The sequence below is a fragment of the Anolis carolinensis genome, chromosome 2 (assembly GCF_035594765.1).
Source record: "Anolis carolinensis isolate JA03-04 chromosome 2, rAnoCar3.1.pri, whole genome shotgun sequence".
NCBI classification, from domain to species: domain Eukaryota; kingdom Metazoa; phylum Chordata; class Lepidosauria; order Squamata; family Dactyloidae; genus Anolis; species Anolis carolinensis.
The window spans coordinates 230,949,146-230,971,785 of record NC_085842.1 but is presented as its reverse complement, the minus strand read 5'-3'; the positions used below and the strand labels follow the sequence as shown (position 1 = coordinate 230,971,785).

At 45.3% G+C, this 22,640-nt stretch overlaps 1 protein-coding gene across 14 annotated transcripts in view; it reads right to left on the bottom strand.

Annotated features, from left to right (window-relative positions):
- The window catches only part of elavl2 (ELAV like RNA binding protein 2), a 212,990-nt gene that overhangs the window by 145,799 nt on the left and 44,551 nt on the right, over positions 1 to 22,640 (bottom strand). For 2 of the 14 annotated variants that reach the window (XM_062971872.1, XM_062971871.1), the window contains exon 1: positions 17,841 to 18,537. The exons of 3 other annotated variants lie outside the window; for them this stretch is intronic. The gene's annotated coding sequence lies outside the window, so the exon portion shown is untranslated. Of the gene's footprint in view, positions 1 to 5,679; positions 5,700 to 5,747; positions 5,876 to 17,840; positions 18,539 to 22,640 lie in introns of those variants that run through there. 9 more of the 14 variants (XM_008103470.3, XM_062971875.1, XM_062971874.1 and 6 more) reach the window with 8 other exon arrangements.

Genomic DNA, 22,640 nt, shown 5'->3' with positions numbered 1-22,640 from the left:
AAAATCATAACGTCATTTGATGTTTAATAGGCTCTTCCTTAATTCCGCCTTATTATCCAACATTTTCGCTTATCCAACGTTCTGCCAGCCCGTTTATGTTGGATAAGCAAGACTCTACTGTACCATACAGAGCTTTCAACCATTTTTTTTATTTTTTGGGGGGGCTATGAACTTGCATTTATACCAGTGGTTCTCAACCTGTGGGTTCCCAGGTGTTTTGGCCTACAGCTCCCAGAAATCCCAGCCAGTTTACCAGCTGTTAGGATTTCTGGGATTTGAAGGCCAAACCATCTGGGGACCCACAAGTTGAGAACCACTGAACTATGCTCTCCACACAGTTACACACATATCCACAGTTACACACATTCAGACCCCTAAACTGGCTCTATTGCACTTTCAATCAAAACCCATTAATTTACTTCCTCACATTCTTGGACAACATGGGAGTCTTAGTTTTCTACGTATCTTCTTTAAAATGATGCTCTCCTTCCAATACAAACAAAACACTTTAAAACAAAGCTTCGGGATCCCTTTTCTGGTATTTTTAAATCTGAAAAATTTCAAAATCGTGCACATGGGGGGGGGCTGATATAGTGACACCTCTGCTTTCTGATGGTCCAATGCATACAAACGTTATTTCAGGTACAAAATTGCTATTAAAAAATTTAAATATTGTACATAAAGCTACAGTAGGCTATGTGTATAAGGTATACAGTGTTCCCCCACTTATCGCAGGGGTTACGTTCCAGGACCACCCGCAATAAGTGAAAATCTGCAAAGTAGAGATGCTAGGCTTGTCCCTAGGAAGTAGAAAGAGAGAGGGAGTGAGGGAGGGAGGTAAGAAAGAGGCAGGGGTACATGGCACCGCCTCCTTCACCCACTGCCATTTGGGCTCCTTCTCCGTCCCACTGCCTGCACCCGACTGAGACCACCACCACTGTAAATCATACTTTTATATGATTTCTATTATTATTTTAGTGTTTTATTTTTTTAAAAAACGCAAAAGAGCAAGTCTGCGAAAAGCAAACCATGAAGTAGTGAGGGAACACTGTATACGAAAAATGAATTTAGTATTTAGACTTGGGTCCCACTCAAAGATATCTCATTGTGTACACATGTAAGAGAATCCCTTATCCAGAATCCAAAATATTCCAAAATCTGAAATTGTCCAAATGGGTGGCTGAAATGGCGACACCTTTGCCTTCTGTAGATATAACTTTCAGGTAAAATTAATTGAAATGTTGTCTATAAAATTATCACAGTGGTATATGTATATGAAACACAGATGAATTTGATGTTTCAACTGAAGTCCTATCTCCATGATATCTCAATATGTATACAGAAGTATTTCAAAATCTTTAAATAATCCAGAACACAGAACACTTCTGGTCTCAAAGTTTTGGATAAGTGATACTCAACCTGTATAAAGAGAAAAACCTAAGCTGTTTTATACCAAAACTAATAATAAATGAACTTACAAGTATCTCCACAATATCTCATAATGCATATATGGGTATTCCAAAATAATTTTTAAAATTCAAAATATAGAATACTTTCTCATTTTGGATAAGGGATAATCAATTTGCATAGTGAGAGAAAGAGAAACACCTGATGAATTTGCTTTCATACTAATTACACCTCAGGCACACCTGCTTTATTTACTAAGCAATTGATGAAGGCCAGTGGAAATGAAATACAGTAGACTCTCAGGGCCCATATATCCTAGAATATCAAGGCAGAAAATCCCACAATATTTGCTTTGATATCTGAGTCCACACTGCCATATATTCTAATTCAAAGTAGAAAATGTGGGATTTTATTCAGCTTTGTGGAAGGGGCCCCAGTTTGTGGTTGTTTAGGAATAATTATTCAAAAGAGGCCTAGGTAAAATTGTACTCCATGCTAAACCACACCTTAAATTCGGTATTGGCTAGATATTAATACTGAAATACAATAATTAAAAGCAAATAAAGACAACTTATTGTAACAGTTTTTACTGTATTATACATGTAATTTTATTTTTATTTACAGTGTTATTTATTTTGGGGGTTTTTACCGGTTGCTTGAGAGTTTTGGTTGCTTGAGAGTCTACTGTCTGTGAATTGTGTGTTTGGACTTTGGTCTTATCTCCTCAATATGTCACTATGTCTATGCGAATATTTTTTTAAAATCCGAAATACAGAACATATCTAGCATTGCATATATGCAAGTCTTCCAAAATAACCACCAAAAAATTCCTAAATTGGTATTGTGTATAAGGGATACTCTAACTGCACCAAGAGAAACACCTGTTTCCATACCAACTATGCCTAAGGAACACCTGGGTTACCAAGCCATTGATGAAGGCTGATCGAAATGGAATACATTAGAGTCTCAGTTAAGTGGAACTCAATCAAGTGGCCATTGTTGGGGTTTTTTTAACAGAATTGCATAAAGTATTCACATAGCTGTTTTTATAACACAGCAAAACTGTGTTATAGTTTTGTCGAAGGCTTTCATGGCAGGAATTACTGGGTTGCTGTGAGTTTTCTGGGCTGTATGGCCATGTTCCAGAAGCATTCTCTCCCAACGTTTCTCCCATATCTATGGCAGGCATTCTCCGAGGTTGTGAGGTCTGTGGGAAACTAGGCCATTCAATGCTAATCAAGCTGGCCAATTGCACCATTCACATTTGCCTCAAACAGTCAAGAGTTCTTTTTCCCAACCTACACTTTCCACAGATATATAAACCCCAGCTTGCTTAGTTTCCAACAGACCTCACAACCTCTGAGGACGCCTGGCATAGATGTGGGCAAAACTTCAGGAGAGAATGATTCAGGAACATGGCCATGCAGCCCAAAAAACTCTCAGAAATCCGGTGTCTAAGTTTGTCAGAATTTGCTTTTTGAGTACTGTATTTCAATATTAATATCAAGCCAATAGTTTATGGCAGTGGTTCACAACCTGTGGGTCCCCAGATGTTTTGGCCTTCAACTCCCAGAAATCCGAACTGCTAGTAAACTGGCTGAGATTTCTGGGAGTTGTGGGCCAAAACATCTGGGGACCCACAGGTTGAGAACCATTGGTTTATGGCAAAGTATGGGTACAAATTAGGCCCATTTTAATAGTAATTCTCAGCACTCTTCCACACAGTCCTTTATCCCAGAATATCAAGGCAGAAAATCCCATATTATCTGAGTGTGGACTCAGATAACCCAGTTCAATGCAGATATTGTGGAATTTTCTGCCTTGATAGTCTGGGATATAGGGCTGTGTGGAAGGACCCCCAAGCAATCAGGAACTATGGTTATCCAACATTCAGCAATTCACATGGGTTCTGGTTAAGTGGGAGCCTATTGTATATAGGAAAGACTTGCTCTCCCATCTTATCTGGAACCTGCTTGCAAAAGGCAGCAGCAAAGGGTCCTTCCACACATCCTAACCCAGAATATCAAGGCAGAAAATCCCACAATATCTGCTTTGAACTGGAATATATGATAATGTGGACTCAGATAACCCAGTTCAAAGCAGATATTGTGGATTATTCTGCCATGATATTCTGGGTTAGGATGGCTGTGTGAAAGGTCCCAAAATTACCCATCTAATCTGGAAAGGTGACAGTAGAGAAGCAATAAATACTGGATGGGGTTTTTTTTTGGGGGGGGGGGGGGTAGATATTCTCTGATCTCTGGACTCCAAGCAGTAACCCGAATGCAAATGACCTTCTTCTGATCTGTTCTGTTCTCTGCAAGCCCTGTTTTAGGCTGCACGCGGCCCAGGAAAGACCACCTGCGCGCGCGGGCAGCAGGGAGCAATCAGCGGCCCCAAGCCCCGCCCACCACAAGCACGCGACCTCCGCGCGCAACTCGGTGCAACTTCCAAGGCCCAGCAACCATACTTTTCGTTCTTTGCCCCTCCCCCCCCCCTTTTTTTTTTTCACACATCAAGAGAAAAAGGCGACTAAGAACTTTTAGGAGCCTTCCTTAAGAACCGAAAAGTGAGAGCACGAGAACTCCCAGGATTGTCATGGCGGGTAAAGTGGTGTCGAACTGCTTTCATTCGTCAGCACAGATAGATGCACCCGAGGTTGCAGGGAAACCAACAGGCCTCCTTTGCAAGGAACTCAACGCGGGCGTTAAAAGTCACACGTTCACAGCTACGTAGCTAAATGCGAGTTTAACTGAGGTCCCTTCCACGCAGCTGAATAAAATCCCACATTTGAACTGGATTATATGGCAGTGTGGACTCAGATAACTCAAGGCCCTTCCACATAGCCATAGAACCCAGAATATCAAAGAAACCCCCACAATGTGCTTTGAACTGAGTCCACACTGCCATAAAATCCAGTTCAAAGCAGAAAATGTAGGATTTTATTCAGCTGTATGGTGGAAGGGGCCTTAATGTCTGTATGCATGTGTTTGCAAGCCAATTTAAGGCGACCCCATGAATTTCATAGGGTTTTCTTGTGCAAGAGGTAGTTTGGCCAGTCTGCAACAGCAGCTTTACATTGACAATCTCCCAATCAATTATATGTGTGTGTGTGTGTGTGTGTGTGTGTGTGTGTGTGTGTGTGTATATAATCAGAAAACTAATCAGGATAGAACCTGTATTTGCAAAATGCTAAAATAAACATTGCAAGCTAAATAAACATAACAGACATACAAACACAGACACCCGGGGAGTCACCAGCTCCCCGTGGGTCAACTGCTTCTTTTGCTTTGCTTGCAATACGCACACCCATGCTATATGCAAGCCAAGATAACAAATATGTGTGTCTCACGGGTCTAGGATGCTATATATCTATAATAGAAGCAAAGTAAAGGTAACACAAACGTAAATACTAACCCCAGGTCAGTCACCAACCAAACTTCCTTCAAAGCAATCCTCTGTCTCCCAGCCAAGTCTTCACCAGAACTCATTCTGCTTAACTTCCCTTATATAGAGATATAGATATACACACACACACATGCTCGCTTTATAGAGATAGCTATATATAGCAAGGTAAGTATATATATATATATATATACTGTATATATACACACACACGCTTAGTTTGCTCTGAGTATATACTGCAAGCTAAGTAAAGATAACATAGGTGCATATACACCTATGTATGTGTGTGTATATATGTGTGTGTATATATACCCACACACACGAATACCTGTGTCTGTGTATGTATGTGTACACACACACACACACATTATGAAACCCAGGGCAGTTACCAACCAAATAAAATTTCTCTTAACTCACTTCACAGCCAAGTAACCAGGGCTCGCTGTACTTAACTTACTATGTGTATACACACATAAACAGTTAACTATAGTATAATGTGTGTGTATATATGTGTGTGTATATATATATATATATTAAACTGTATAAGTGTGTGTATATCTATATGTATATAATACCAAATATTATAGTGTGCATATATTATATAGTAAGCTATGCACAGAAAGCTGTTTTATTACATACATACACGTATGCATATAGTAAACTGTAGTGTATATGTTTTATACATATATATATACACACACACACACATTATAGTATATGTAATACACACACACACGTTATAGTATATGTATATATATTGTAAGCCAATACACTCATATTGCAAGCTAAGTAAAGATAACCTCTCTATATATGTGTATACACACAAATACATATACGCACATTGCAAACTAAGTAGAAATAACCTACCTGCCCCCAATGTACACACACGGCGCCGCGGCCAGTTCCCAACCTCGGCAGATTTTCCCCAAACCCACCTTGCAGAACCCTCCTCCTCTCCGGCCTCGTGGCTTTCAGCCCCTCGCGCACAGCTGCTCTCGGGCCCTCGTCTCCTCGCGCCGCACCGAAGAGTGGCGGGAAACAGAGGAGCCCGCCCCGTCCAACTGTTCCCAGCACAAGGCGCGCCCCAATGCGCCTGCGCGGAGCCAGAAGGGAGGCGGAGTCAAGGGCCCAGGCCAAAGCGAGCCTCCGCCCCTGTTTCGCGTTGAAGGCAGAAACGTTGGGGGGCATTTCCCTTTTTAGACTTCCTCGTACTGCAGAATAATAAATCCAGTTTGGCACCATTTGAACTGCCATAGTTCAATCCCATAGGATTTGTAGTTTAACAAGGGCTTGAGCCTTCTCTGCCCAAGAGTTCTGGTGCCTCACCAAACTATAAAATCCAGACTTCCACTGAACTGAGCCATGACAATTATTATTTACTATTATATTTATTTATACCTAATTTATTATGATTATGCCTTTATCTCCACAAGAAGACCCAAAGGGGTGTCAAAACTGCATTCATTCTGCAGTGTAGATGCATCCCCAAAGACTAGGGCCCTTTCCACACAGCTGAATAAAGTCCCACATTTTCTGCTTTGAACTGGGGGACCTTCCAGACAGGTCCTATATCCCAGGATATGATTCCAGGTTTTCTGTTTATCCCAGATTATCTGGCAGTGCGGACTCAAAGCAGAAGACCTGGGATCATATCTTGGGATATAGGGCCTGTCTGGAAGGGCCCTGGGTTATATGGCAGTGTGGACTCAGAGAACCCAGTTCAAAGCAGATATTGTAGGATCATCTGACTTGATATTTTGGGTTATATGGCTGTATGGAAGGGCCCCAGAGCTCTCCAGGGAGTCAGCATTTCATGTATATAGACTTTCTGAAAGACTCTACAACCCCTTTACACCATGGTTTTGCAAAGTAATTGGTAAATTAAAAGCTGTAGCTTCACCTCTTAGTGAGTGGAATTCAAGCTCCTTCCACACTATATCCCAGGATCTGATCCCAGGATATCTGCTTATCCCAGATTATCTGGCAGTGTAGACTAAGGGCCCTTCCACACAGCCATATAACCCAGACTATCAAGGCAGATATTCCACAATATCTGCTCAGAGGCCCCTTCCTCACAGCTGAATAAAACCCCACATTATCTGCTTTAAACTGGAATATATGACAGTGTGGGATTTCTGGGAAATAGGGCTGTGTGGAAGGGCCCTGGGTTCACACTGCCATATAATACAGTTCAAAGCAGATATTGTGGGGTTTTATACAGCTGTGTGGAGGGGGCCTAAAGCACACATTCTGTTGGCAATTTGGAGCCTAGGTCTGCAGTCCTGGTGCAAACCTAAGCACCCCAATATCACCCAAGTTTTAAAGGAAGTGAATCCCACTGAAATGAGTGTATGTATGGCTGTGGGCCCTTCCACACAGCCCTATATCCCAGAATATCAAGGCAGAAAATCCCATATTATCTGAGTGTGGACTCAGATAACCCAATTCAAAGCAGATTTTGTGGATTTTCTGCCTGGATATTCTGGGATATAGGGCTGTGTGAAAGGGCCCTCTGTCTACATTGTAGAATTAATGCAATTTGACAACACTGTAACTGCCATGGTTCAGTGCTATGGAATCATGGGAGCTGTTGTTTGTTAGGATCTTCTGCCTTTTCTGCCACAGAGTGCTGATGTCTCATCAAACTTCCAGGATTCTGTACCCTTGAGACATGGCAGTTAAAGTGGTGTCAAACTGCATTAATTCTACAGTGTAGTTGCACCCTTTATGTGCCTTCAAGTTGCCTGTTGACTTAGGGCAACCCCATACATTCCACAGGGCTTTCTTAGGCAAGGAATAACTCACAATATGTTTTGCCAGCTTCTTCCTCTGAACTGTTGCTTTGCCTGGTCTTTGTCTTCCATCCAAGTACTAGCCAGGGCTGACCCTGCTTACATCAAAGTTCTTATGGGAACTAGTGTCTTAAGTGTTTTTAAGCCCTACTCAGAAACAATTCCTTTTGCTTTCTTTAGAAATCCTAATACACTGGTAAAACTACCAGAATGGGGGCCTCATCTACACTGACCACTTAAATCAGTTTCAAATTGGTATTGAAGGAGGTTGCTTCCAGATGAGGTCAGTGTGCCCTCCAACTGCGTTGATATTCAGGGACAGTCCCAGTTAATTCTATGTCTTCCTACTTTTCCAGTCTCTTTCAAAATATTGCAGCTTCTCTATTTTATATCTTTGTTCTCTGCTTTCTTCAGTTGCAGCAAACTGCTTTCAAAATGCCAAAAGTAGTACTCTACTAATGGGAGAAGATTATGGGTCAGAATTTTGTGCTTTCCAGTAAGTTCAAGCAAAAGCAAATCACTGCAGCCTCTCCTAGCTTGTGTGGTCCTCCTCATCAATAGGTTTTGCCTTCTTGAGCCCCATCTACATTGACCATTTAATGCAGTTTGAAGCTAGTTCTAAACTGTGCTGGTCAGTCAACAAACTCCCACAAAAGTGCATGAAAGAAAGACCTTAATGCCCACTGGAGCTCTGTGGTTTCTGTCCTCACCATCTGGGCCTCAAACTGGATCCAGAATTTCCCATGTAATCATCTCCACAATTAAACCACTTTCTTCAGTACTGACTTGAAACTGCATTAAATGTAGTTGCTTGGCCACAAGTATCTGCCAGGCATATCTGATTTTGATCTCTAAAATGCTGAAGGATGTGCCATATTAATCCAAATCAAATGCTCACCTTTTTGGGCTATACTGCCCTGCCAAAATTAGAGTGAGCATTACATTAGCATAATAACTTAGTGCTAAGCCAAAGGGAAAGCTGCTTTAGGAGCCCCTGGAACTCCTATTTGAGGGATGTCGTCTGTAATGTAATGGTCATGATTCAATGCTATGCAATACTGGGATGTGTAGTTTGGTGAGGCTTCAGCAATCTTTGGTAAAGAAGGCTCAAGACCTTGTAAAATGACAGCCCATAGCATTGTACCAGAGCAGTTAAAGTGGACTCATTCTACAGCATAGATTCACCACAAGGTTTTCCTTTCCATTGCTGAAAGTTTTAGTGCTCTAAAACTTTTGTGCATTAAAGAAGGAATCCTAAGTAGGCAGCAACTGTAATGGCCCTTATTACAATTAAATGTCTCAGCAAATACTTTTTTTGTGGTTTTGAAAATTGAGATGTGCTTTAGATTTGATGGTGCATTAGACTCAAGTATATGTCTTGGGTAGCAACTCCTATCACTCTTAGCCTACATAGCCAAAGATGTGAGGAATCACAAAAGTTGCAGTCTAACATCTAAAAGGCTATCTTATTCCTCCCTGCTGTTATATGAGGTTTACTCTTGAGTTAGTTCTGCCTGGGATTGCAAGAGCATTATACACAACTACTACAAAGTTAACACCATGAAAAACTAATGGTTTTATATCCTGGGGTGCATCTGCAATGCTGAATTAATGCAGTTTAACACTGCTTTAACTATCATGGCTGAGTGTCATGGGCATTGTAGTTTGGTGAAGCCTCCTGAGCATTATTTGACAGGAAAGGCTACAGCTCTAAGGATTAGATAGCACTGGGTCATGGCAGTTAAAGTCGTGTCAAACTGCCCTTCAGCCTCTTTCTTCCATAAGTTTCTTCTGTCGGAAAAAAGTCTGATTGAACTCAGCAGACCACACCTAGAATATTATGTCCAATTCCACAATTTAAGAGAGATGTTGACAAGCTGGAATGTGTCCAGAGGAGGGCAACTAAAATGATAAAGGGTCTGGAGAACAAGCCCCATGAGGAGCGGCTTAAAGAACTAGGCATGTTTATCCTGTAGAAAAGAAGGTTGAGCAGTAGTAGCCATGTGTGAGGGGAAGTTATAGGGAGGAGGGAGCAAGCTTGTTTTCTGCTGCCTTGGAGACTAGGACACAGAACAATGGCTTCAAAGTACAGGAAAGGAGATTCCACCTGAACATTAATAATAATAATAATAATAATAATAATAATAATAATAATAATAATAATAATTTTATTCTTATACCCCGCTCCATCTCCCCAAAGGGACTGGGGCGGCTTACATGGGGCCATGCCCAAACACAATATAAAAGCAAGCAAAACAATAAAGCAAATCACTCAACAATAAAAACAACAATATCGATAAAACGGTCATAAAAGGTTAGGAAGAACTTAGGAAGAACTTCCTCACTGTAAGACCTGTTCATCAGTGGAACTCTCTGCCCCAGAGTGTGATGTAGCCTCCTTCTTTGAAGGCTTTTAAACAGAGCCTGGATGGCCATTTATGGGCTGCCTTGAATGTGAGTTTCCTACTTCTTGGCAGTGGGTTGGACTGGATGCCCCATGAGGTCTCTTCCAATGCCATAACAGGAAGGGATTGGTTTTTTAGCCTGCCTTGTGGATTGTATCCAGCCCTTAGTAAACATCCAGGTGATTCCATTGGTTTACTCAGAAGGAAATACATTAGAACTTGCTTACAGGTGTGTCTAGTTAGGATTGCTAAAGGGGTGCGCACTCTTGTAACAGTCCTAACCAGACACACCTGCAAGCAAGGCCTAATGAATCCTGAAAGTCAGGAGTTGTAGTTGAAGCTTGACACCAGCTAACTGCCATGGCTTAATGCTAGAGAATACTGGGAGTTGTAGTTTGGTGGGACACCAGCACTCTTTGGTAAAGGAAGCTACACCTTTGCATTGAGCCATGGCAGTAAAAGTGGTGTCAAACTGGATTAAATCTGCAGTGCAGATGTTTCCTTGCTCGGCAGCATTACTGTTTGGAATCCGCTCTAGTTGGCTGTAATCCATAAAGCCTCTTAACTCGGGAAACATTTCGTTAAATATTCATGGCAGAAGAAGGAAATCAGTTCGTGGTGCTCCTCCACCAAACTCTTGTCGTGCCAAAATGTTCCTATTTAAGCGGAATTGCCCCCGTTATTCCAAGCCCCATCTATGCTGACCATTTAATGGAGTTTCAAGCCGGGGCTGAAGGAAGTGGTTTCGCTGTGCAGATGATTCCAGAGGAAATCCTGGAACCAGTTTGAGGACCACACTGCACCGGTGCGCATTAAGGGCTTTCTTGTGTTTTCTGGCCGCAGCAGTTCGGAGCTAGCTTCGAACTGTATTGAATGATCAATGTAGATGGGGCCTGAAAGGGGGGAAAGGGGGAGTCCACTGCCTCCCAATCCACTCTACTGCCTGCGGCTTCAAACAGAATTAAGTGCTTCCTAAAGAGCTACGATTTGGGCCCTTAACTTGCCAACTGCTTCTAAGGAGCGGAGAGGGACGTTTCAACACAACCCTTGCTTCCTTCGGTTGCTGTGAGTTTTCCGGACTGTATGGCCATGTTCCAGAAGCATTCTCTCCTGACGTTTCGCCTACACCTATGGCAGGCATCCTCAGAGGTTGTGGGGTCTGTTGGAAAACTATGCAAGTGAGGTTTATATATCTGTGGAAGGTCCAGGGTGGGAGAAAGAACTCTTGTCTGCTTGAAGCAAGTGTGAATGGTGCAATTCGCCAGCTTGATTAGCATTAAAATGCTTTGCAGCTTCAAGGCCTGGCTGATTCCTGTTGTCGGGTGTTAACTGGCCCTGACTGTTTCATATCTGGAAAGAATTCGTATGTTTCCAGAGTGTTGCTCTTTATTTATTGTCCTGATTCTAGAGGGTTTTTTAAAATCCTGGTAGCCGGAGTTTGTTCATTTTCATGGTTTTCTCCTCTGTTGAAATTGTCCACATGCTTGTGGATTTCAGTGGCTTCTGTGTAGTCTGACGTGGCGGTTGTTAGAGTGGTCCAGCATTTCTGTGTTCTCAGTTAACATGCTGTGTTCATCAGGGGCTCTGCTATAGCTGACTTCTCTAGTTGGATTAGTCTGCAGTGCCTTGCATGTTCCTTAATTCATGTTTGGGCAATGCTGCGTTTGGTGGGCCCTATGCTGACTTGTCCACAGCTTGTACTCTATTGACTCCTGCAGAGGTGAGAGAATCCCTCTTGTCCACCACACGCAGCATTGCCCAGACACGACTCAAGGAACATGAAAGGCACTGCAGACTAATCCAACCAGAGAGGTCAGCCATAGCAGAGCACTTGATGAACCAACCTGGACACAGCATGTTGTTTGAGAACACAGAAATGCTGGACCACTCTAACACAACCACTATGTCAGACTACATAGAGAAGCCATGGAAATCCACAAACATGTGGACAATTTCAACAGAAAGAAGGAAACCATGAAAATGAACCAAATCTGCCTACCAGTATTAAAAAACCTCTAAATCAGGACAGTAGATAAAGAACAACACTCTGAAAACAGAGGAATTCCAGAATAAAACAATCAAGGCCAGCTAACACTCCCAGCAAAGGATTCCCCCAGGCAGGGATCAGCCAGGATTTGAAGCTGCAAGGGCATTCAATGCTAATCAAAGTGGCCAATTGCAACATTCACACTTGCCTAAACAAGACAAGAGATCCTTCCACAGATATATAAACCCCACTTGCCTAGTTTCCAACAGAACTCACAACCTCTGAAGATGCCCGCCATAGATGTGGGCGAAACAACAGGAGAGAATGCTTCTGGAACATGGCCATACAGCCAGGAAAACTCACAGAAACCAACTCACGCTCCCTCCCTCCCTTCCTTCCTTCAAGGGCATTAGAGGTCCTTCTTCAATCTACAACGGCCCGCTTGATTCGGAACAAGCACCACGCCTCAAATCCAGCAAGCCTCAGATGCCATTATCTGAGGTGCATCTAGAAAAAGAGCTTTCCTAACCTTCACACATGTCTAGCATAAGTCATTTGTGGAGTATTAGCAGCTGCCAAAAAAGATAGAGAGCAGTTTTCGGTGTATCAATTTTCGCCTATTGAGAGCGATTCACCTTGGGTGCAGAATGAATGCCGTTTGACGCCACTTTAATTGTCTTGGCTCAATGGGAGTTGTAATTTTACTAGGAATTTAACTTTCTCGCACAAAGAGCGCTGGAGACTCGCCAAAACTACAACTCCCCCCCCCCCCCCCCATTCCATAAGCGTGGTGGCGTCAATCTGTATTCCTTCTACAGTCTAGAATATGTATCCTATGAACAGGACGGCGGGCACAACTGTGAATCCCATCCTGGAGGCAGCTGAAAGCGAAGACTTTGCATTTCCTTCCTCTCCAGACTCTAAAAGAAGCCTCTTTTTCGCTACCTTCACCAAACAATGAGGTTTTGCACAGGAACAAAGACAAGAAGGGGCCGAAGAGAGAGGGAGGGAAACCCAGGAACTGGGGGAAGAGGAAAGGGAGCTTTGCTGCCTACGCCAGTTTTTCAGCGCAAGCAAGGCTCAATACAAGCAAGGCGGCCTCTCCTTAGCCCCAAGGGCAAGAGAGTTTGGGAGGGGGGATCCTCCAGCAGCCTCCTTTTTATTGGTTGCCAAGAGAGGACGCGCAAGAGTGGAGCCTGGTTCACTTAAGAGGGCACTTAAGAGGGGGTTGCTTTGGCGTGGACCCCTCCTTTGCCATCTTCCCATTCTAGCTTGGATCAAAAAGAGGGGCTTTCAACCCTAGGGGAGCCCATAACACAGCACTAAAAAAGAGGGTCCTTCGACTTAGGGATACCCATATCACAGCCCTAAAAAAAAGGTCAATGTGTTCTCGAAGGTTTCATGGCCGGAATCACTGGGTTGCTGTGAGTCTTCCGGGCTCTATGGCCATGTTCCAGAAGCATTCTCTCCTGATGTTACACCTACATCTATGGCAGGCATTCTCGGAGGTTGTGAGGTCTGTTGGAAGCTAGGTAAGTGGGGTTTATATATCTGTGGAATGTCCAGGGTGGGAGAAAGAACTATCTGTCTGTGGCAAGTGTGAATGTTGCAACTGATCAGCTTGATTAGCATTGAATAGCATTGCAGCTTCAAAGCTTGGCTATTTCCTGCCTGGAGGAATCCTTTATTGGGAGGTGTTAGGTGGCTATGATTATTTCATGTCTGTAATTCCCCTATTTTCAGAGTGTTTTTCTTTATTTACTGTCCAAATTTTAGAGTTATTTTTAAAATACTGGTAGCCAGATTTTGTACAGTTTCATAGTTTCCTCTTTTTTTGTTGAAATTGTCTACATCAGTGGTTCTCAACCTGTGGGTCCCCATATGTTTTGGCCTTCCACTCCCAGAAATCCTAACTGCTGGTAAACTGGCTGGGATTTCTGGAGCTGTAGGCCAAAGCACCCAGGGACCCACAGGTTGAGAACCACCGGTCTACATGCTTGGGGATTCCAATGGCTTTTCTGTGTAGTCTGACATGGTGGTTGTGAGAGCCTTGTCCAGCCTTTCTGTGTTCTCCAACAATATGCTGTGTCCAGGTTGGTTCATCAATTGCTCTGCTATGGCTGACTTCTCTGATTGAGTTAGTCTGCAGTGCCTTTCATGTTTCTTGATTTGTATTTGGACTCTACCACTATATCAGACAACACAGAGAAGCCACTGAAATCCACAAGCATGTAGACAATTTCGACAATTTCAACCATGAAAATGAATAAAATCTGGCTACCAGTATTTAAGAACTCTAAAATCAGGACAGAAAATAAAGAACAACATTCTGAATGCATGAGACTTCCAGACAGGAAACAATTAGGGCCAGCTAACACTTCCCAACAAAGGATTCCTCCAGGAGGAAGCAGCCAAGCTTTGAAGCTGCAAGGCTATTCAATGCTAATCAAGGTGATCAGTTGCAATATTCACACTTGCCTCCAACAGGCAAGAGCCCTTTCTCCCACCCTGGACCTTTCACAGTTATATAAACCTCATTTGCTTAGTTTCCCACAAACCTTATAACCTCTGGGGATGCCTGCCATAGATGTGGGCGAAATGTCAGGAAAGAATGCTTCTGGAACATGGCTACACAGCCCGAAAAACTCACAAAAACCCTTCCTTCCTTCCTTTCTGTTGAAATTGTCCACATGCTTGTGGATTTCAATGGCTTCTCTGTGCATTCTGACACAGTCGTTGTTAGATTGGTTCCAAAAAAGAGGGTCCTTCAGCTTTGGGGTGTCGTTATTACAGCATTGAAAAAGAGGGTCTTTCAAACTAGGGGCGCCCGCGTTACCGTAAGAAAAAGGGGTTCTTTCAACCAATATTATATCTTTCACCCTATGGGTGCCCAATGATAAGAGGTTTGTCAACTTAGGGGTGCCCATATTACAGGCACAAGAAGAGGGGCTTTCGATCTGGGGATACTCCTAACACAACGAAGGGACGTGGGGGAGATCCACGCACCCCTCTTAGGAAAGGGCTTTCTCTTAACATCCTCATAATTAAGGATGTCGGCGCCAACAGCCTTGGGAGTTTGGCTTGTGCTGGTGGCGAGAGGAGTGGACAACTTGCCCACTCTGTAGGGAAAGCCTGGCGTGACCCCAAACGGACGAAAAGCCCCCCGAGTTTGCTCAGGAGCGGAGAGGAAACGTGCGTGGCCGCGCTTTTGCCTTTTGGCTCCGCAAGCGCCTTCCTCGCCGCCTCACACGCCCCCTTTCCATTTTCCTCCCAAACGCCGCGCTTGTGAAAAAGGGGGGAATGGCGAAGGGCCCTTCTTTGTCCCTCGGTGGGGAGCAGGACAGTGCCCAGCCCTGATCCAGAGGAATCCCGCGATTCTCTCCGATCCACCCGACGATCACGGGCTCAGGGTTGCAGCCTGACACTTCCTAGGCAAGGATAACCCAGCGCCCTGGCTTTGGGCAGTGCATCTCTCTATAGGATCGACACAGAGCGCCTTAGTTTGGCTTAACCTTGAAAACGATCAACTAGATCTGGGTTGCTGTGAGTTTTCCGGGTGTATAACCGTGTTTCAGAAGCATTCTTTCCTGACGTTTCGCCCACAACTATGGCAGGCATCCTCAGAGGTTAGAAACTAGGCAAGTGAGGTTTTTATATCTGTGGAAGGTCTAGCGTCGGAGAAAGAACTCTGGTCTGTTGGAGGCATGTGTGAATGCTGCAATTAATCACCTTGATCAGCACTGAATAGCCTTTCAGCTTCAAGGTCTGGATGCTTCCTGCCTGGGGGAATCCTTTGTTGGGAGGTATTAGCTGGCCCTGATTGTTTCATGTCTGCAATTCCCCTATTTTCAGAGTGTTGTTCTTTATTTACTGACCTGATTTTAGAGTTTTTTTAGTACTGGTAGCCAGATTTTGTTCAGTTTCATCGTTTCCTCCTTTTTATTGAAATCAGCCAGGCCTTGAAGCTGCAAGGCTTTTCAATGCTGATCAAGGTGATTAATTGCTGCGATCATCCTTGCCTCCAACAGACGAGCGTTCTTTCTCCCACCCTGAACCTTCCACAGATAAACTTGCATAGTTTTCCAACAGACCTGACAACCTCTGAGGATGTCTGCCATAGATGTGGGTAAAACGTCAGGAGATAATGTTTCTGGAAATACAGAAGCAACATGCCATACAGCCCGGAAAACTCACAGCAACGCAGTGATTCCGGCCATGAAAGCCTTGACAACAGATCGACAAGATCCCCAGAAAGAGAACCCCGGAATTAGGTAAGGCTCCCTCTACTTCATCTTAAAGCCACTAACGAGAAAGCTTATTACTCTCCATGCGCGTGGGTTTTTAGGCTCTTTTCTATTCCAAGGAGAGAGAAAGCTTGAGCTAGTCTCCCTCTCTTCCTCTCTCTCTTCACACCCCAAGGCTCCTCAGAGGTGAGTAACGTAATAACGTGCTGAGTATACACGAGGAGGCACCCCAGCAAAGCCTCTCGAAGGATGAGGAGGAAGGCAGGCAGGCAGGCAGGCAGAAAGAGGCGTGCGTCGAAGAGAGGCGATCGCCCGAAACCCACCCGCATTTGCTTCCTTCAAGCTTTTCTTCCCCGAGTTGAAAATCCCCCACCGTAAACACACCTCCCCTGCCTCCCTCCATGTCTCTCATATCGCTTGGAACAAAAGGAGGCGAAGGGTGTGGGTAGCTAGCTAGCCATCCTCTCCAAAAATGCTGACAACAGGGAAACCGGAGGGAGACGGAGACGGGGAAAGGAAAGGACCTCGGTTTAGGATCGCCTCCCTCTCCTCCGCGGGGGAACGATTCCGTTCAAAAATGGGGTTCCGTGGGAGGGCTGGCTGTTGGCTAAGATGAGGCACCGGTTTGGGTTTTGGGGGGATTGATTTTTTCCCAGGCGGTGGGTTTGAACACGCCCCCCCCCATCTGCTCTCGAAAGCGCGCCGCCGTTTTCAGCACCAAGGACAGCGCCTCGGATTCGCCTCCGTTCATCTGCTCTCCAAAGCGGCCCGCCTGTTTCAGCACCAAGGACAGCATCTCGGACTCCCCTTCCTTCTCCAAACACACACTCAAAACAGAAACGCCTGTGTAGCGCGATCTGAAGCCGGGTTTGGGTGGGTTAAAAAACCTCCTCCCCGATCGCTTCCTCAGAACAAAGAAAACGGTGTGTCTGCCGGATATCTATATCTAAAGAAAGAAAGCCTATTGGAAGGAGAGGAAGGTGTTTGGAGGTGGCTGCCAGTCAGCCACCCGCCTCTCCCCCCTTTTGAGATTGAGAAAGGCGTCTCTTCGGGCAACCTTGTGGTTTGTAGACCCGCGTGGAGATAGGTTTCACGCCGCGGCGGCTCCTCTCCTTCCCCACCCGCGGCAGCCAAGCAGGCAGGCAGGCAGGCTCAGCCCAATGCTATTTGGCTAATGCAATTAGAGCGGGCGGGTTGATCCCTTCTGATCCGCAAACGGCGGCGTTAAGCGCTTCAAAGCGGCACTCATCCCCGAGACGCCTTTCCCGGGTGGGTGGGAGAGTGGCTGGTGGGTGTGGGGCCGCGAACTTTGCCCCTCCGGGGTTCCTAATCGGAGCTCATCTGCCTCGTGGTCGGGGAGAAGCCAAGAAAAGCTTTTTCTCTATCATAAGGATCATCATCATACATCTGTATCACCTTTCTGATGCTGAGATAATCCCATTCCCAGGCAGTACTCCTAACCCTGAACCAGTGTCTTCAACTCCATTGCCTCCCGCATGCATGCATTTCCTTCCTCTTTGTACCCCTTCCCACTATAAAAGCCTTCATATATTCATACATATATACATACATACACACATATATTAGAAAGCACACTTACCTTTCTCGCCTCGGTTCAAAAAATAAAAAGAGGGTCTCAATCTTCCCAGAAAGAGCTGCTCAAGAGGATGGTGGTGATGATGGTGAGGTCTCGAGGCAACACCACAACCACCCCCAAAAAAAGAATATGAATATATATATATATATATATATATATATATAAATTGCGGCGGGACAAGTTGCAAGAAAATTAAAAATGGAGAAAAAGGGGATTTTTTTTAAAAAAAATTGATTATTTTGGGGAATTTATTCAAAAATGGGAAAACTTTAAAAATAAATTAAAAATAAGGGACGGTGTCAAGAGAAGGGAGGCAACTCAATAAATAAAAATATATAAAGGGGGAGGGGGAAGAGGAATAAAAAGGTAGGAACAAAGGAAAAGAAAAGGGATGAAAGGAAGGAAGGGTGTTTTTTCTCTCTCTTTCTTTTCTTGCAAGGCAAGCCTCCCGAGCCTCCTCCTGCCGCTTTTTTTTTCTTTTTGCTAGCAGCTCCCAATCGGAGTCAGCTGCAGCAGCATCGCTGGACTGAGGACGGGCAAAAGGGGGGAGGACGCCTTAAATGGGAGGCGAGCGAGCGAGCGGCGGCGCAGATTTATAGCGACCGGATCACCCTCTGCGTCCGCACACGGAGGAGGAGGAGGAGGAGAAGGCAAGGTGCGCGCGCCAGACTCGCGCCAAGCCCCGCCGGCTTCTCCCGCCCAGCCCCAGCGCCACGCGCGGAAGTATACGCCGGAGCCCGGGACAACCTAAACTGCTCGCAGGCTTTTCCCGCGCCGCCATTGGGCCGCGCCGCTTGGTCTCGCCCCACCCCTAAGAAGCAGTCAAATCCGATTGGCTGCCGTGCGGTGTCACTCTCCAGACCGGCTCGATGGAGTGCCTTCCCCTTACCCCTCCCATCCGCGGCGCAAGGTGCGTTGCGCCGCAGCATGCCACAGAAAGGCAGAGGGAGAATAGAAAAGCATTGGCAAGTGGCAGAGAAGTTGCGGAGCATATACAGCAGGCACGGGCAAACTTCGGCCCTCCAGGTGTTGTGGACTCCTACTCCCACAATTCCTAACAGCCGGTAGGCTATTAGGTATTGTGGGAGTTGGAGTCCAAAACACCTGGAGGGCCGAAGTTTGCCCATGCCTGATATATACACACCCTCGCCTCCTTTATAGAATCATAGAGTTGGAAGAGACCTCGTAGGCCATCCAGTCCAACCGTCTGTCAAGAAGCAGGAAAATCGCATTCAAAGCACCCCCGACAGATGGCCACCCAGCCCTTGCTTAAAAGCCTCCCAAGAAGGGGTCTCCAACACTCTCTGGGGCGGAGAGTTCAACTGCTGAACAGTTCCCACAGTGAGAAAGCTCTTCTTAATGTTCAGGTGGAATCTCCTTTCCTGTAGTTTGAAGGCCTTGTTCTGTGTCCTGGTTTCCAGGGCAGCAGAAAACAAGCTTGCTCCCTCCTCCCTATGATTTCCCCTCACATATTGACATATAGTCCCCATCATATCTCCTCTCATCCTTCTCTTCTGCAGGCTAAACATACCCTGCTCTTTAAGCCGCTCCTCATGGGGCTTGTTCTCCAGACCCTTGACCACTGTAGTCGCCCTTTTCTGGACACATTCCAGCTTGTCAACATTTCCTTTCAATTGTGATGTCCAGAATTGGACACAATATTCCAGGTGTGGCCTAACCACAAACACACACACACACACACACTTCTTTAGAGGTTGTTAAGTAGAGGCAGGATGGTGCTTTGTGTGTTTTTCCTGCATGGCAGAATGGGGTTGGACTGTCTGGACCTTGTGTCCCTTCTAACTCTATCATTATATGATTGTATGATGCTATGTTTCTCAGTTTGTTTCTTCCTTCCATCAGATCTTTGCAGATCAGGATTGGCACCTATGGCAAGGTTTCTTAGCTGTTCATTGAAACAACCTCTCTCCTTGGTTGCTGTAAGTTTCCCGGGCTGTTTGGCCATGTTCCAGAAGCATTCTCTCCTGACGTCTCACCCATATTTATGGCAGGCGTCCTCAGAGGTTGTGAGGTCTGTTGGAAACGAGGCAAGTGGGGTTTATACCTCTGTGGATGGCCCAGGGTGGGATTTATATATAAAAACCTTTCGTGCCTAATTTCCAACAAACTTCACAACCTCTGAGGATGCCTGCCATAGATGTGGGTGAAACGCCAGGAGAGAATGCTTCTGGAACATGGCCATACAGCCCGGAAAACTCACAGCAACCCAGGAGAGAGGTTGTTTCAATGAACAGCTAAGAAACCTTGCCATAGCCTCATCTGCCCAGTCCAGCGTAACATGAAACCCTTGGACAACGCAACCTCTCTCCTCATGTTGAGTCTTTTTATGGAACTTTCTTCTACTAGACAACGAGGGAGCTGGGTATATTTAACTTGGAGAAAAGAAAGTTGAGAGAAGTGGACATGAGAGACATGTTGAAAGGATGTCACATTGAGAAGGGGGCGAGTTTGCTTCCTGCTGCTCTAGGACACAATGGAGCAACGGATTCAAGCCGCAGGAAAAGAGACCCCACCCAAACATTAGGAAGATCTTCCTGACAGGGAGAGCTGTTTGCCAGCGGAATAGGCTGCCTCCAGTGAGGTGGAATCTCCCACTCTGGAGGAGTTCAAGCACAGGCTGGGTGGCCATCTGTCGGGAGTGCTTTGATTGTGTGCATTACAGAATGGGTTCAGACTGGATGGCCCTTGGGTGGCGCCTGGGAACTCTTCCAACTCTGGGATTCTGTGGTCCCTTCCACACAGCTGAATAAAATCTCACATTTTCTGCTTTGCACTGGAATATATGTCAGCGTGAACTCAGATAACCCAGATATTGTGGGATTTTCTGCCTTGATATTCTGGGTTATATGGCTGTGTGGAAGGGCCCTATGACAGTTGAAGTCAGGCAAGGGATCCTGGCACACAAACACACACAGAGAGACCCCTTGGTCTACTCCAGGAGAAAGAGGAGGGAAAAGGAAGAGCAAGAAGAAGCAGCAGCGAGGACGAAGTAGGAAACAAAGGTGAAGCATGGAACTATCTTCAGTATTAAGGAAGTAGAAGGGGACATGAAATATCTTCAGTGACAAGGAAATAGAGGGCAATATCAACTATCTCCAGAGCAAGGAGTCAAGGGTTGAGCAGACTCTTACCTAGGGAATTTAAGAGCAAAGAAGTGATCCCCATCCAATGGCAATGGCATGCCCAAAGGCACCAAAATGAACTGCGATGTGTATCATCACCATCACCACCACCACATACATCATCATCATCGTAATCGTCATCACTTATTTATATATTGCGTGCCTCCATTTTTCTCCCCAAGGAGAAAGGCTCTGCCACACTTTAGGGTTGCAGATTTGCTTCCACGACTTCCCATCACGTAGCCATGCTCTCCTCCAAAGTGACTTGCAGTCATCCCAGATCCCAAGGCTGGAGGGGATGAGCGATAGGGATGGGAAGGCAAGGCAAGGCGCTCCTCTTCCCCCTCTCCGATTGCTCTGACTGATTTATGCTCCGGGAAGACAATTAATTCATCAGTGGCGAGGTTTTCCGCGCCCGCCGCCGAGGCTTTCCCTCGCTTTGCCCTTCCCTTGTCCTTCCCGCTTTCTCTCTGGAGTTGGAAACGCTTGGAAGGATATCTTCCGGAGGAGGAGGAGGAGGAGGAGGAGGAGGAGGGAACCGCGGTGTTTTTAAGGTGCCACAAGCAAACTCTCCTCAGTGTACACCCTTTGGATATAATGCCCCCCCCCCCAACCATATCAATTTCCCTTTAGTGGAAGAAGCTGTTTGCATTAGAAGAGGCGGTAAAGGACAGGACAAGCAGTGCCCGGCGTCCAGCTGAGGTCGAGAATTTATAATTTGCTCTGGATTCAAACGGGTGCCACAGCCCAAAAGGGAAAAGCTGGGTGGGAGAGGAATAGCACAGGGCAATATGGGCTTTACAATGCGTTTGTCTATGGGAATAAATGAATCCATAGCTCGCATCTCCTTCTCAAAGGAAATTCTTTGCTGAAATCTCTCGCCGGTTGGCTTCGGTGGCAGGAGTTAGACCCCTTAAACTCACGTGTGGAAAAAGTATGGAGGTGTTGTCGAAGGCTTTTATGGCCAGAATCATTGGGTTGCTGTGAGTTTTCTAGGATTTATGACCATGTTCCAGAAGCATTCTCTCCTGACGTTTCGCCTACATCTATGGCAGGAATCTTCAGAGGTTGTGAGGTCTGTTGGAAACTAGGCAAGTGGGGTTTATATATAGGTGGAATACCCAGGGTGGAAGACAGAAGTCTTGTCTGTTGGAAGCAAGTGTGAATGTTGCAACTGGCCAGCTTGATTAGCATTGAATGCCCTTGCATCTTCAAAGCCTGGCTGCTTTCTACTTGGGGGAATCCTTTTTTTGGGAAGTGTTAGCTGTCCCTGATTGTTTCATGTTTGGAATTCCTCTGTTTTCAGAGTGTTATTCTTTATTTACTGTCCTGATTTTAGAGTTTTTAAATAGAAGTAGCCAGATTTTAGAGGTTTTTTTTAATACTGGTAGGCAGATTTGGTTCATTTTCATGGTTTCCTTCTTTCTGTTGAAATTGCCCACATGCTTGTGGATTTCCATGGCTTCTCTGTGTAGTCTGACATGGTGGTTGTTAGAGTGGTCCAGCATTCCTGTGTTCTCAAATAATAGGCTGTGTCCAGGTTGGTTCATCAAGCACTTTGCTATGGCTGACTTCTCTAGTTGGATTAGTCTGCAGTGCCTTTCATGTTCCTTGGTTCGTGTCTGGGCAATGCTGCATTTGGTGGTCTCACTGTAGACTT